We start from the raw sequence: 13,771 nt of genomic DNA, 5'->3' as shown, positions 1-13,771 counted from the left end.
TGGAGGGGAGGTCCCCTGCACTGGGCCCTGAGTGGTCAGCAGCTAGCCCCAGCTGCAGGGGCCACTGTGTAGCTGAGAGGCACTTGCACTTGTTACCCAACCATTTACTGAGCGCTCACCCTCTTCTTGGCCCCTTGCTGCTTGCTGGAGTCACAGCAGGGAACCAGAAAGACGACCCTGATCTCCTCCTGTCCTGAGAGAGACAGACAGAAGGCCAGCTGCTGTGTAACTGCGGCCTGGATGTGAGGAGAGCACCTTCACCAGAGAGGGCCAGGAGGAGCCTCCCACGCTGGGCTGTTATCTGCTTCCCAGCAGGCAGCGGCTGGGTGCGGATCTTGGCAGAACACAGGGAACTGTGGGCAGGTTTCAGGGCTCAAACTCTTTCAGTGAACCGGAGGGGGGTGGGAGGAGCTATGGCAGCCACGCCCTCCTTGGCTGGAGCCATGCCCCCTCTCTGGCGTGATTAAGGATCTGCCTGCCAGGTGAGCCCCTTACCTTCCCGCGCACCCTAGGACCCCGGGTGGTGCTGCTCCTAACCAGCTCACGGTATCGTTGGCATGGTATCGGGTGAAGGTGCTCTCCTTACATCCAGGCTGCAGTTACACAGCGGCTGGCCTTCCGTCTCCCTGAGAACAGCAGATCAGGGTGTCTTTCTGGTTCCCTGCTGTGACTCCAGCGAGGAGCAAGGGGCCATTCCACCTGAAGGCCTTCTCTGTTTCTTTAGCAGAGACTTTGGGATATTTGTCACAGAAGCCTTAGTACTTGGCCCAGTGCCTGTCAAGGAATTGTTCTCCATAAGGTAACATTCCGAACCCAGACTGGGATCCACATCGGTCCCTTTGGGGTGCTCTCAACCCTCTACCCTGTGCAGGGACAACCGGCTGTCCCGTGGGGTTGTCCCTGGGCCCGAAGACCAGTCTCCATTCCAGAAGGGCAGCTTCCACTGGTGGCCACAGTATTTCTTATGTAGAATTGTGTTAGGTTGCATGGCCAAAATGGTGTTGACACACTCGTTTTGAGAGACTCAAGCTTTTTATATAGATGTGGGGATTCCCCCAACCCCTCCAAGTATTTGCCTGGGACTCCACATATCCTAGGCAGCCCTATTCAGGGGCTACCCCTTAGGGCTTCCACTCTGTTTAGCTGCCTGGATTGGAAAATAGGATAAGGGCCCATTGTTTGTCCCTTGGGCCTGAATGGCACTCTGTTTACTTTCAGCTCCCCGGCCAGCGGCTTTTCTGCCGCTGCAGTTGTAACAGTCTAGTCACAAATGAGAAACCCGTTCCCACCCTGACTTCACATTGTTTTACTGGGATCCTGGGGGATACGGCTTTGAGCCAGCATGGAGTCTTGTGTTGGTTGCTGCCGGGTGGGAGCTGATAGCTCAGGTGCTGAGAGGGGGGCCTTTCCTACCAAGAGACCTTAGTTTGGAGAAACAAAAAGGGGGAAAACCCTTCTGTTCACATTGACCTAAGGGGCTGGTTGGTAGGAATCTAGGCTAGCTCTGACTGGCAGGAAGGGACTGTGGTGGGAATGCAGAGAATTGGTAGGAAGGCCCCCGCCCCCCTGCCAGGTAAACTGAGACTCAGGGCAGCTGGGCAGAGTCATGGTGACACTGCCCTCTTGTCTTTCTTCTTTGCCTCCTGCCATCCTTCCCCAGCCACATGCATTCTGCTTCACCCAGTCTAGTGCTGAGCTGGAGAACAATCCTGAGACTGAAGAGGCCTCTTTAGTGCCGAGGGCAAAGGAATGGAAAGGCGGGCCTGGGGCCAAGAGAAAACAAGCAGAGAGTTTGTCTATAAGACTTTGAAACTACAGGAAGTGATCTGCTCAGCTGAAACCCTTTGGCCCTTTAAGCCTGTCGAATATAGGGTGCTGAGGTCAGCCCACCTGCCCTGACCCAGTGCGGCAATCACAGCCTGTTCTGCGCTCACCTCCACTACCTCCTCTGTCACAAAGTGAAGAATCCTGTTTGCTTTATTTTAAAGTTGTTTTTCTTTCTCTCAGTCCACAGAGAGTGGCTCCTCAAGTGGGATCCCCGGGTCCCTGCAGGTCCTCAAGGGGGCCCCTGATTTCATATAATACTAGATTTTTATATAATACTAGGAAATTTCTTGCTTTTTCCATTGTGTTCATGTTTGCACCAATGGTGCATAAGAAATGGTGGGCAAAATGGCTGGCTGGTGGGCAAAATGACTGGCGGCTTCAGAGGAATTGGGGTGGGTCTCTTCACCTCCATACACTTGCAGTTCAAAAGAGCCAGCTTACGGGACTTCCCTGGCGATCCAGTGGTTAAGGCTTTGCATTTTCAATGCAGAGGGCGCGGGTTTGATCGCTGGTTAGAGAACTAAGATCCCATGTGCAATGTGGCATGGCCAAAAAAAAAAAAGAGCCAGCTTCAGTTAAGACTGGTCATGTTGAAGCAGTAAAATGAACACTGTTAGTTAATTCTAAGAAATTAACTCTGTTTGCTTGTGTGCAGGACTTTGACATTCTGTGTGTTGAGATGGGAAGTAAATGAACTGTATTGGTTGGCTCGAGGGAAGGCACTTCTGGGGTTTTTGAGTTACAAGCTGAACTCAAAAACCCCTTTTTCCAGGAGATGCTATTTTTACTTGCAAATAACTAGTAGCCATGGTTATTCAGACTTGGGTACCTGACAAACTTTCTCTTGAAAATGAATGTAGTGAGCCTGTTGCTTTAAAGAAAACAACTAACAGTTTTTGTTGCCAATGGTAAAATTAGAGCTTTCAAGCCAAAATTAGAATTTTGGAAAGTTTATATCCATCCTCTTGAGCTTGACAGCTTCTCAGTACTTAAAAGTTATCTGATTAGATTGGTGATATGACACCTATGACATCTTGGCATTTTATTATAAAGTGTGTCAACATCTTGAAGATCAGCATAACTCAGTAAACTGATAATTTCCAAATGACCAGGATATGAAGTTACAAAATCATGTTGGGAAGAGGCACACTTGGAACTTAAGAAAGGCCAATGGATTTTAACATAACAGTAGAGTAAAGTTCATAGGGTTTCATATTTCACACTATAATTTAGTATTTGTCAAGTTTTGATATAGTACCAAACAGTGGTATCCACAATTGTCTGAAAGAGCTATGAAAATATTGCTGCTGTTGTTGTTCAGTCACTCAGTAATGTCCGACTCTTTGCAACCCCATGAACTGCAGCATGCCAGGCTTCCCTGTCCCTCGTCATCTCCCAGAGCTTGCTCAAACTCACGTCCATTGAGGTGGTGATGCCATCCAACCATCTCATCCTCTGTCATCCCTTTCTCCTGACTTCAGTCGTTCCCAGCATCGGGGTCATTTCTAATGAGTCAGCTCATTAGCATAGTCAGTGAAGCAGAAGTAGATGCTTTTTGGAATTCTCTTGCTTTTTCTGTGATCCAACAGATGTTGGCAATTTGATTTCTGGTCCCTCTGCCTTTTCTAAATCCAGCTTGAACACCTGGAATTTCTCAGTTCACTTTCTGATGAAGCCTAGCTTGGAGAATTTTGAGCATTACCTTGCTAGTATGTGAAATGAATGCAATTGTACCATAGTTTGAACATTCTTTAGCATTGCTTTTCTTTGGGATTGGAATGAAAACTGATCTTTTCCAGTCCTGTAGCCACTGCTGAGTTTTCCAAATTTGCTGGCTTGTTGAGTGCAGCACCTTCACAGCATCATCTTTTACAATTTGATATAACTCAGCTGGAATTCCATCACCTCCACTAGCTTTGTTTGTAGTGATGCTTCCTGAAGCCCACTTGACTTTGTACTCCAAGATGTCTGGCTCTAGGTGAGTGATCACACCATTGGGGTTATCTGGGTCATGAAGATCTTTTTTGTATAGTTCTTCTGTGTATTCTTGCCACCACTTCTTAATCTCTTCTGCTTCTGTTAGGTCCATACCATTTCTGTCCTTTATTGTGCCCATCTTTGCATGAAATGGTCCATGGTATCTCTAATTTCCTTGAAAAGATGTCTAGTCTTTCCCATTATATTGTTTTCCTCTATTTCTTTGCATTGGTCACTTAGGAAGTTTTTCTTATTTATCTTTGTTATTCTTTGGAACTCTGTATTCAGATGAATATGTCTTCCCTTTTCTTGCCTTTTGCTTCTCTTCTTTTCTCAGCTATTTGTAAGGCCTCCTCAGACAACCATTTTGCCTTTTTGCACTTCTCTTTCTTGGGAATGATTTTGATCACCACCTCCTGTACAGTGTTATGAACCTCTGTCCGTAGTTATTCAGACACTCTATCATTTCTAATCCCTTGAATCTATTTGTCACTTCACTATATAATCGTAAGGGATTTGATTTAGGTCATACCTGAATGGGCTAGTGGTTTTCCCTACTTTCTTCAACTTAAGTCTGAATTTTGCAATAACGAGTTCATGACCTGAGCCACAGTCAGCTGCCAGTCTTGTTTTTGCTGACTGTATAGAGCTTCTCCATCTTCGGCTGCAAAGAATATAATCAGTATGATTTCAGTCTGATTTCACCGATATTGACCATCTGGTGATATTCATGTGTAAAGTTGTCTCATGTGTTGTTGGAAGAGGGTGTTTGCTACAACTAGTGTGTTCTCTTGGCATAAACTGTTAGCCTTTGCCCTGCTTCATTTTGTACTCCAAGGCCGAACTTCCCTATTACTCCAGGTATGTCTTGACTTCCTGCTTCTGCATTCCAGTTCCCTTTCATGAAAAGGACATCTTTTTTGGATATTAGTTCTAGAATATGAAAAATATTACTTCCTTAAAAAGGAAACTACTCCCTTTTGCATTTTTTTAAGACTAATTATATTAAGCATATTTTCTTATGCTTACCGCCCATTTGTATATCTCCTTTGGAGAAATGTGTATCCAAATCTGTTGCCCATTTTTAGTTGTGTTGTTTTTGTTTTGAGTTATGAGAGCTCTTTATATATTCTGGATGTTAGACCCTTATCAGATTATATGATTTATAAAACTCTTCTCCCATTCTGTGGTTTGTCTTTTTCACTTTCTTGCTGGGGTCCTTGAAAGCACAAACGTTTCATTTTGACAAAGCCAGTTTATTTATTTATTTATTTTTGATTGCTTGTGCTTTTGCTGTCATAGCTAAGAAACCATTGCCTAACCCAAAGCCACAAGGATTTATATTTTATTCTAAGATTTTTACAGTTTTAGACCTTAAATTTAAGTCTTTGATTCATTTTGTGTGAGTTTCTGTAGATGGTGTGAGATAGGGGTGCAGTTTCATTCTTTTGCATCTATATATCTAGGTGTTCCAGCACCATTTGTTGAATTGTCTTGACACCCTGTTGAAGATCAGTTGACTGTAAATGTGAGTTTTCTGGATCCTCATTTCTGTCCCACTTATCTATGTCTATCCGTATCCCAGTACCACACTGTTTCTGATTACTGTAACCTTGTAGTAGGTTTTGAAATTGGCAAGCGTGAGTCCTTCAATTGAGTGCTGTTTCATTATTATTATTAATTTGGCTGTTCTAGTTCCTTTGCTTTTAAATGTGGATTTTATTTTTTTAAAGAGTTTTTTTTTTATGTGGACCATTTGAGCTATTTAAAATCCTAAAAGATGCTGCTGTGAAAATGCTGGATTCAGTATGCCAGCAAATTTGGAAAACTCAGTAATGGCCACAGGACTGGGAAAGGTCAGTTTTCATCCCAATCCCAAAGAAAGTCAATGCCAAAGAATGTTCAAACTACCATACAGTTGTGCTCATTTCACATACTAGCAAGGTAACACTCAAAATCCTTCAAGCTAGGCTTCAACAGTACATGAACTGAGAACTACCAGATGTACAAGCTGAATTTAGAAAGGGCAGAGGAGCCAGAGATCAAATTGCCAGCATCTGCTGGATCATAGAAAATGCAAGGGAATCATAGAAAAACATCTACTTCTATTGCATTGACTATGCTAAAGCTTTCAACAGTGTGGATCACAACAAACTGTGGAAAATTCCTAAAGAAATGGGGATAGCAGACCTCCTTATCTGTCTCCTGAGAAACCTGTATGCAGTTCAAGAAGCTACAGTTAGAACCCGGCATGTAACAATGGACTGGTTCCAAATTGGGAAAGGAGTACATCAAGTCTATATATTGTCTCTCTGTTTATTTAACTTCTATGAAGAATACATCATGCAAAATGCCAGGCTGGATGAATCACAAGCTGGAATCAAGGCTGCTGGGAGAAGTATCAACAACCTCAGAAATGCAGATGATACCACTCTAATGGCATCAAGCAAAGAGGAGCTAAAGAGTCTCTTGATGAGGGTGAAAGGAGAGTAAAAAAGCTGGCTTAAAACTCAACATTCAAGAAACTAAGATCATGGCAACCAGTCCCATCACTTTGTGGCAAAAAGGTGGGGGAAAGTGGAAATAGTGGCAAATTTTATTTTCTTGGGCTCCAAAATCACTGCAGGTGGTGACTGCAGCCATGAAATTGAAAGACACTTGCTCCTTGGAAGAAAAGCTATGGCGAACCCAGACAACATACTAAAAAGTAGAGACATTACTTTGCTGACAAAGGTCTGTATAGTCCTTTGGTTTTTCCAGTAGTCATGTATGGATGTGAGAATTGGACAATAAAGAAGGCTGAGCATCAAAGAATTGATGCTTTTGAACTGTGGTGTTGGAGAAGACTCTTGAGAGTCCCTTGGACTCATGAGAGACCCTCATGTGGATTTTCAGATCACCTTGTCAATTTCCAATAAAGTCAGCTGTGGTTTTTGGCAGAGATGCAGGTGTTGCTGGGAGAGCATTGCCATTTTATTTTTTTTATTTTTTATTTTTTAAAGATTGCTTAACTGATTTTAATAACATGACAATAAGCCCCTACACTTGATATAATTGTTATGCAAAATACATAGATGAATACTGTCTTCTTTTAAAAATATAAAATAAATAAGCAAGATGTGAAAATAGGCAAGTTTCCATTAAATAAATGAAAAATTTTAAAAAAGTTTTGCTTTCCATTTCATTTGAAGAAGGGAAATTATCATTTTAAACAATATTCCAAGTTTATTAAACAAATTAAAAAAATTTTAATAAAATGTTTAACTTTCATCAGCTTCAAGGTTTATGTTACTCCCAAATTTTGCATATAACTGAACTTTCAAATCTGCTAACACCCGCTGAATTGATTCCACTCTGGATTCTAAGGCGTCAATTTCTTCTTGCAAATTTTTCTTGGCTTCTTCTAACATTTCTTGTGTTTCTTCTTGAGAATGACTAATGAAAACATCGCCGATCTGATAAGGTATCATTAAGCAGTCGTCATCTGCAAGCATGATGTCCTCACAGGCATCTTCTAAGTTTTGTAGTTGTTTCTTTTTTACTTCTATTTCTTCCTTCAGCTCTGTGATTCTGCTTGTATTCCGTGCAAATTTGTTTATCTTTTGTTGATCTTCAAAAGTGACATTGACGTCTTCTGCAGCCGCCTTCTTCATGGTGGCCGCATTCTTGGGTCTGCGCTACGTACGGCGCGAGGCGGGGAGGGCGGCCCCGCGGCCCCGCGCCCGCCCTCGCTCGCCCAAGGCCCGGACCAGCGGCGGACGCAGCGCCGGCTCCACATCCCCGCCTGCGGCCGGCGGCTCCTCGCGCCCGGGCTCGGGGGGACCTGCCAGCATTGCCATTTTAACACTTAAGTCTCTGATCCATGAATGTGAGGAGTTTTTCCTTTTGATTAGATCTCTACAGCCTTTCAGTGATATTTTTTTAGTTTTCAGCAAACCAGCCTGCATTTCTTTCATTTAATTTGTTCCTCTGAATTTTATCCTTTTTGATACTTGTCTTACCTTTATCTTGTTTACCCCTCATCCCCACTCTCTCCTCTCAACTAGGCTGAGTCTCCCTAGGACCTGGCGCTTGGGTAGCACAGTGCACCGCAGTAAAGGTTTTATGGTTTATTATTCTTTAAAATCCACACTGCCTTTATGAAGTTGTTATATTGGTTATTATATTGGTTATATGGTTATTAATATCCCTGGCCTAATTGGTTGAAGAAACTGAAGCCCAGTATGCAAAGTGACTCTCAGCCCAATGCTGTTAATGGTAGCAGAGGGAGGACCAGGGTTTTTCTGACTCACGGCTCCTTCCAGTCATCATCCTGCGTGAGATTGATGCTCTGTTCTTGGCTTCCAGGCTTGTTTCCGTGTCACTGCCTCTTTTATCTTGAGCCCCAGGACGTGATGAGAAGAGAGAAGGATTAACTCTGATACTACAAGGACTGACCCTTGGGATCACTTTTCTGGGCATCTCTAATGTGCCAGGCTCTCTAAGTATTTCAAAAACCCATGACCTCATTAAGCTCTCAGAGCAGCTTTATAAGATGACTCAGAACATTCTGCGATTTATAGATGAGGAAACTAAGGTTCGAAGGGTCATGTTAACTTTTAAGTCAAAGCGGAAATTGCGTGCTGGAACTGCAGCCCAGCACAGTTCCCAGAGCTCGGGGTGCGGCACTGGGTGAGGGGAGGTGTGGTGCCGGGCGGCGTGCACTGTGGAGGAGGAGGGGAGTGCGGGTTTCCTGGAAATCGTGAGGCTCTTTAACACTGGTGTGGGGTTAGGTCAACATTTGCTCACTGGCCTCGAACTGACGTCTCAAGGTGGTGGGTTTGTCGAATCCTTCCGAGGGTGACGAAGAGCTCACAGAGGCCTGGAAACAGCCCTTGGGATCTCATGCCCTGTGGTGTAATCCTATGGTGATTAACTCTGATGGTGCAAGCTCACGTGTAGGTCTTGCCTCTACCTTCCGCATGGTGAATTCTTAAAGTGCAGGGGTCGTCACCTTCTATCTTGGTTTCTCCATAACACCTAGCACTGTTTCTGTTACCTGGTGGGCATTCCTTATAAGCTCTCTCTTTTCTTTTTTTCCCAGACTTTAAACTTTTTGTTTTGGGGTATAGCCAATTAACTATATTGTGGTAGTTTTAGGTGAACAGCAGCGGGACTCACATGTATCCTTTCTCCCCCAAATTTCCCTCCCATCCAGGCTGCCACATAACAGGGAGCAGAGTTCCCTGCGTTACCCAGCAGAGCCTTGTTGTTATCCATTTTGAATATAGCAGTGTGTACATGACCTGACCTTCCTCTTTGAATAAATGGAAGATAGTCTGTCTGCTTGCTTTTGCTCCATAGAAGTCATAGACTCGCAATGCCTCTGTGGCTGGATTTGGTAGAGAAGAACAAGGGGCCAAGGCCATTAGCCATAGAGGGGCCTAGCTGCTCTGGTGGTACAAGACAAGAGGCTTGGGACAGAAGCAGGATCTGCCTCTCGTTGCCCACTTTTCCCCATTCACAGAGCCGAGTGCAGACCAATGTCTTTCCTCTGTGGAGTCCCTGATGGGAAGTCTGTCTGTCACACCCATGGTCAACAGTGTCGTTTCTGTATCCGAGCAACCCTTCTGAACCAGAGCAGCAGTGAGGAACTTTGCCATCAGTTTACCTGAGGCAGACCCTTCCTCCCCTCCTCCACTTCTGTTCCCTAAGATAGATAAAACAGCCTTGAAGTAATAGTGATTGGTTGCCCTGGTGGTGTTTCACAACTGCATAGGTAGTTAATTGCCACAATTTCCCATGCTGGATATTCTGTTCCGCTTAGACTGCAAACAGCAGGAAGGATGATTTCATGTCTCTGTGATGCGGGTGAGGGGTGGGGAACCTATCTTTCTCTCCAGCCTTGTTGGGGCAACTGGTGTCCCAGCCATACTAAGCCACGCATGGCTTGTGAACTCGTAAAGCCAGGTGGCCTCCCCGTCACAATGCTCCCTCTTCCTGGAACACTTCTTCCTCCTTCCCTGCCAGGCCACCTGTCAGCCTCTTCCTTATCCTCCAATGTTATCTCTGGGTCCCTTTCCTGCTGCTGTTGAATAGAACGTGGCTATTCATACTAACCAGATGCTTTGAGTCCCCACAAACAACTGTGCAAGGTATGTGTTGTCAATTCCCGTTTTACAGAAGATGAACTGTTTTCCTGTTTCCAGACAGAGCCTTTCACTGGAATGTCATTCTGGCCTCATCTCCTAGGATCTCCAGCTGCCTGTAATTTGCAGGGTTTAGGAGTGGTTCTCACCCTGCCTTGGTGGGCTGGAGGGGAGTCATGAGGCTACTTGTTGTCACCTCTGGAGAAAGATGGAGAAGAGGTGGAAACAGAAGTACCTGTGTGGGTCAGGATCTGGATCCTAGAGGAGTGAGCAAGCTCCCTGCCCCACTGTGCTTTCACTTAATCTGTGGGCTCCCGGAGGCCCCTGTGATGTGAACGTCCACCTGACGTCGGGGCCAGGCACGGCCCTGTCTCATCAGCAGGCTCAGCACGCAGCTTGCCTGGGTACCGCTTGCCATGTCAGGTGGACGCGTGGAGCCAGAGAAAGCCCTCTCTGACTAATTAACCTTGGGTTCTGGACTCAAGCAAAGTGTTATGACAGTGAGTTATTGACTCTGCTTCCTCCAAGAGCGTGTCAGGGCTGAGGCCAGTTTGTCTTTTGTTTTGGTGGTAGCGGGTGGCGCCCAGTGGGTGGGCGCTCTGTTACTGTTCTTGATTGGCCCTGTCTTTGGGAGAACAGTACCTTAAATGAACTGGTCTGGGTGGGCTCAGTAGTGTGGGCAAGCATTTTAAAACCTTGCTGAGGGAGTTCCCTGGTGGTCTAGTGGTTAGGATTCGACGCTTTCACTGCCATGGCCCAGGTTCAATCCCTGGTCGGGGGCAAGCTGCACAGTGTGGCCAAAAATTAAATTAAAGAAATAAAACCCTTGCTAATGAAGTCATACCAGGTCAACAGCCCATAAGAGCCACTAGGTGACATATGCCCTTGTGAGGAATCTAGTCTCCTGCCCCCATGATGTCACCTGTTCCCAGGGGGACAGCCTGAGACATCCCGAGGACTCAGCAGGAAGAGGACATTAGATGCCTCATTTTTTCTTCTCCCGTGGGATCCTCTGCTCCTTTTCTTAGGCCAGAAGGTCCCTCTCCTGCCCAGCTCTCCATCCCTGGCCTGCTCCTCCGCCTCCTGTAAAACCCAAACACACTGCCCTTTAATCCTTCCGCCAGAACCCTCGGGCAGCGGCTTTTCACCGCCTCCTCCCAGCTCACCCCTGACCTGATTTTGTGTTTTTTGCCTTTTCTCAAACAGTCTGTTCAAGGTCTAGTCCTGAGTTGGAGATTGGCTCACAAGCAGCCTCTCTCTCCCCTGAGCCGTAAGGGAGGGGGCAATTCTGGAAAGTCATTGACAGAAGCTTAACCCAGAACGTCACTTATAAACAGGCAGCCGGCAGAGGGCCCGGAGTTGGGTGTCCGTTCTGGCACCGAGGACAGCGCGGCTTCCCTGGGCCCTGCGGACCAGCTGCTGCAGTAAGGGGACCACCTTCAGCGCTTCCAGGTTGCTCTCCTGGGGGGGGCATGCACACACTGTGGCCGCCGTTTCTCTCCTCTCTGGAAGTTGGCAGCCTTCTCATACTTGGGAAAGGAGACGGCAGGGGGATTCTGGGGCAGGAACCCGGGAGGGCTGGGCTGGACCATTGCTCATGGGCCAGTAGGAACACCGGTCAGGGGTGGGCAAAACTGAGGAGCCCAGGGAAGACAAACCCTGACAGTCAAAAGGGGATTTGCCTGAGACAGAGGAAGGTGGGCTGGGGGTCCTGGAGCTCTGGGCCAGAATGCCTTTGTGTGGTGGCAACATTTAGGGGAAAGGCCAGCTGGTTCTTTTGCCTGGGGTCGCTTGTGGAGATGGTGCAGCTGTCGGCAGTCAGGGAGAGCGTCTGCTCTGAGCCCAGCACCGGGCCAGGGGCCTGAAGCGGACACGTGCTGAAATGCACGTCCTTGGCTCACTCGGGTCTGGATGAAGTGCTCTGGAGCCCCCGAGCCCGAAGGCCTGGCTCTCCCTTAGGAACCTGGGAAAGATCAGCTCGCCTCCGGACGCACGTCTGTGATTGTATCGTAGACAGCAGTGAATGGAAATCAGGCAGGCACCGCCTCCTGGGAGGCCAGCTTTCTGGCATTTGAGCAGACTCAGGGCCCAGGTGTAAGCGGGGAGGACTTCTCCCATTTGCTTAGAAGAAAACCTTTCCCTCCGTTTACAGGGAGGAAAACCAGATACGGGCCCCAGATGGTTTCTGGTTCTTATCTTCAACTGCAAACAGGCCACACTCTCCTCCAGGTCACGGGATAAAGATTCAAGGAGAAGGGAGAAACTGGCTGTGTGTGGTATGTCTGTGTTTCAAGGAATAGATGAAGGAGAGGGACATGCAGTTCCCTTTGTTTTGTCCCAGACTTCCCAGGAGCAGAAGTTGGTAAGGAATGTGCCTTTTCTCCTTGGACCAGGGCTGGAGAGATGTGGTTCCTTTGACTTTATTCTCAGTCAGGCAACTGGAAGAGACGCCTGTCACGAGGAGGAAGTCAGAGACGAGGCCGTCAGTACTTACTAATCTGGATGGATCTGAAACGATCATGTTTGTGTATTTGGTCTCCTCCTGACTGGAATGAAGTGTCAGTTTCATAAGGGCAGGGACCTCTTCTCTCTGTTCAAGTGCCTACTGATACCTGGCGTGTTACAAATGCTCAATCAATAGCGAATGAATGAGTGCCTTTTCTTTGCTTCTCATTTCACTGAACCTCTCCAACTTCATTTTCTGTTGATTCCATACCAGACTTTTCACTTGATCAGCATCTACTTGGTGATGTCTGACTCTGCCTCTCACTGCCCATCCGCCCGCCAACACCCCATGTGCCAGGTGCTGCAACCTGCCAGTACCTCTTGAGTGCATCCCTTCTCTGAGCACAAGTCAAATCACCTCCCCCACGACACCATACCCAGCTCTCCTCAGCTGCCTTCCGTCACCTCCTTTGCGTATACCAGGTGTTAAATAGTTCTTACATTTTAAATGTACTGGTGCTATCTCCTCGCCAGACAGAAAGTTTCTTGAAGACACAGGTCATGTTCTATATTATCCTCTGTCCATCAAGTATATGTTACAGGCAGTCGGTGCTTGATAAACACTTGATGGCTCTGATTGTATGAAATCTAATCTTTGAGGACATTTTGCAGTTGGCAGTTTGTGAAACCGAAGGGATGGTCTGCGTTTCACATACAACAGGTCACTCACTCATCGGCCCTCTGTGTTGGGCAGATGTTGTTCAGTCGTTTAGTCATGACTGACTCTTTGCAACCCCATGGACTGCAGCACGCCAGGCTTCCCTGTCTTTTACCATCTACCAGAACTTGCTCAAACTCATGTGCATTGAGTCAGTGATGCCATCCAATCATCTCATCCTCTTCTCCTCCCGACTTCAGTCTTTCCCGGCATCAGGGTCTTTCCTGTGTGAGTCTGCTCTTTGTTGGGCAGGTAAGCCTGCTTTGTAGGTGGACTGACAGGCGTGAACTGCTTGTCACTCATAACACTTCTGACATTGAATATGTGGGTTTTTCCCCCACAGTAACCAGTTCTCCAGTTCTCTGCAGACATCAACTAGGTATCCTCCCATTCAGTTCAGCTCTGACACTGAATCAGCTCTGACACCGGGAGTTGGTGCAGGTGCCGCAGGTGAAGGGCTCAGTCCCACATGACAGCCCTGCTTCAGACACTAGTTGTGAGACCTGGCCTCCTGGGCTTCCAGCCAGCCAGCTGTGAATCAGATTCCCCTGACTCCTCCTCAGGTTCCATCATTTGCTAGAACTGCTCACAGAATTGAGAAAAGTACTTTGCTACCAGCAGTTTATTATAAAGGATACCTTGAACAATCAGATAAAGAGGTGCATAGGACATACAT

At 46.7% G+C, this 13,771-nt stretch overlaps 1 protein-coding gene and 1 pseudogene across 5 annotated transcripts in view; one reads left to right on the top strand and one right to left on the bottom strand.

Moving 5' to 3' along the window:
- Positions 1-13,771, top strand: part of PC (pyruvate carboxylase) — a 99,477-nt gene that overhangs the window by 34,797 nt on the left and 50,909 nt on the right. The window contains exon 1 of one of the 5 annotated variants that reach the window (XM_065937833.1): positions 8,160-8,288. The exons of 3 other annotated variants lie outside the window; for them this stretch is intronic. The gene's annotated coding sequence lies outside the window, so the exon portion shown is untranslated. Of the gene's footprint in view, positions 1-8,159; positions 8,289-11,269; positions 11,357-13,771 lie in introns of those variants that run through there. One more of the 5 variants, XM_065937830.1, reaches the window with a different exon arrangement.
- On the bottom strand, positions 6,948-7,643 carry LOC136169297 (prefoldin subunit 4 pseudogene; annotated as a pseudogene).

Source organism: Muntiacus reevesi, chromosome 5 (genome assembly GCF_963930625.1).
Source record: "Muntiacus reevesi chromosome 5, mMunRee1.1, whole genome shotgun sequence".
Classification (NCBI taxonomy): Eukaryota; Metazoa; Chordata; class Mammalia; order Artiodactyla; family Cervidae; genus Muntiacus; species Muntiacus reevesi.
This window is presented reverse-complemented; position numbering and strand designations above follow the sequence as displayed.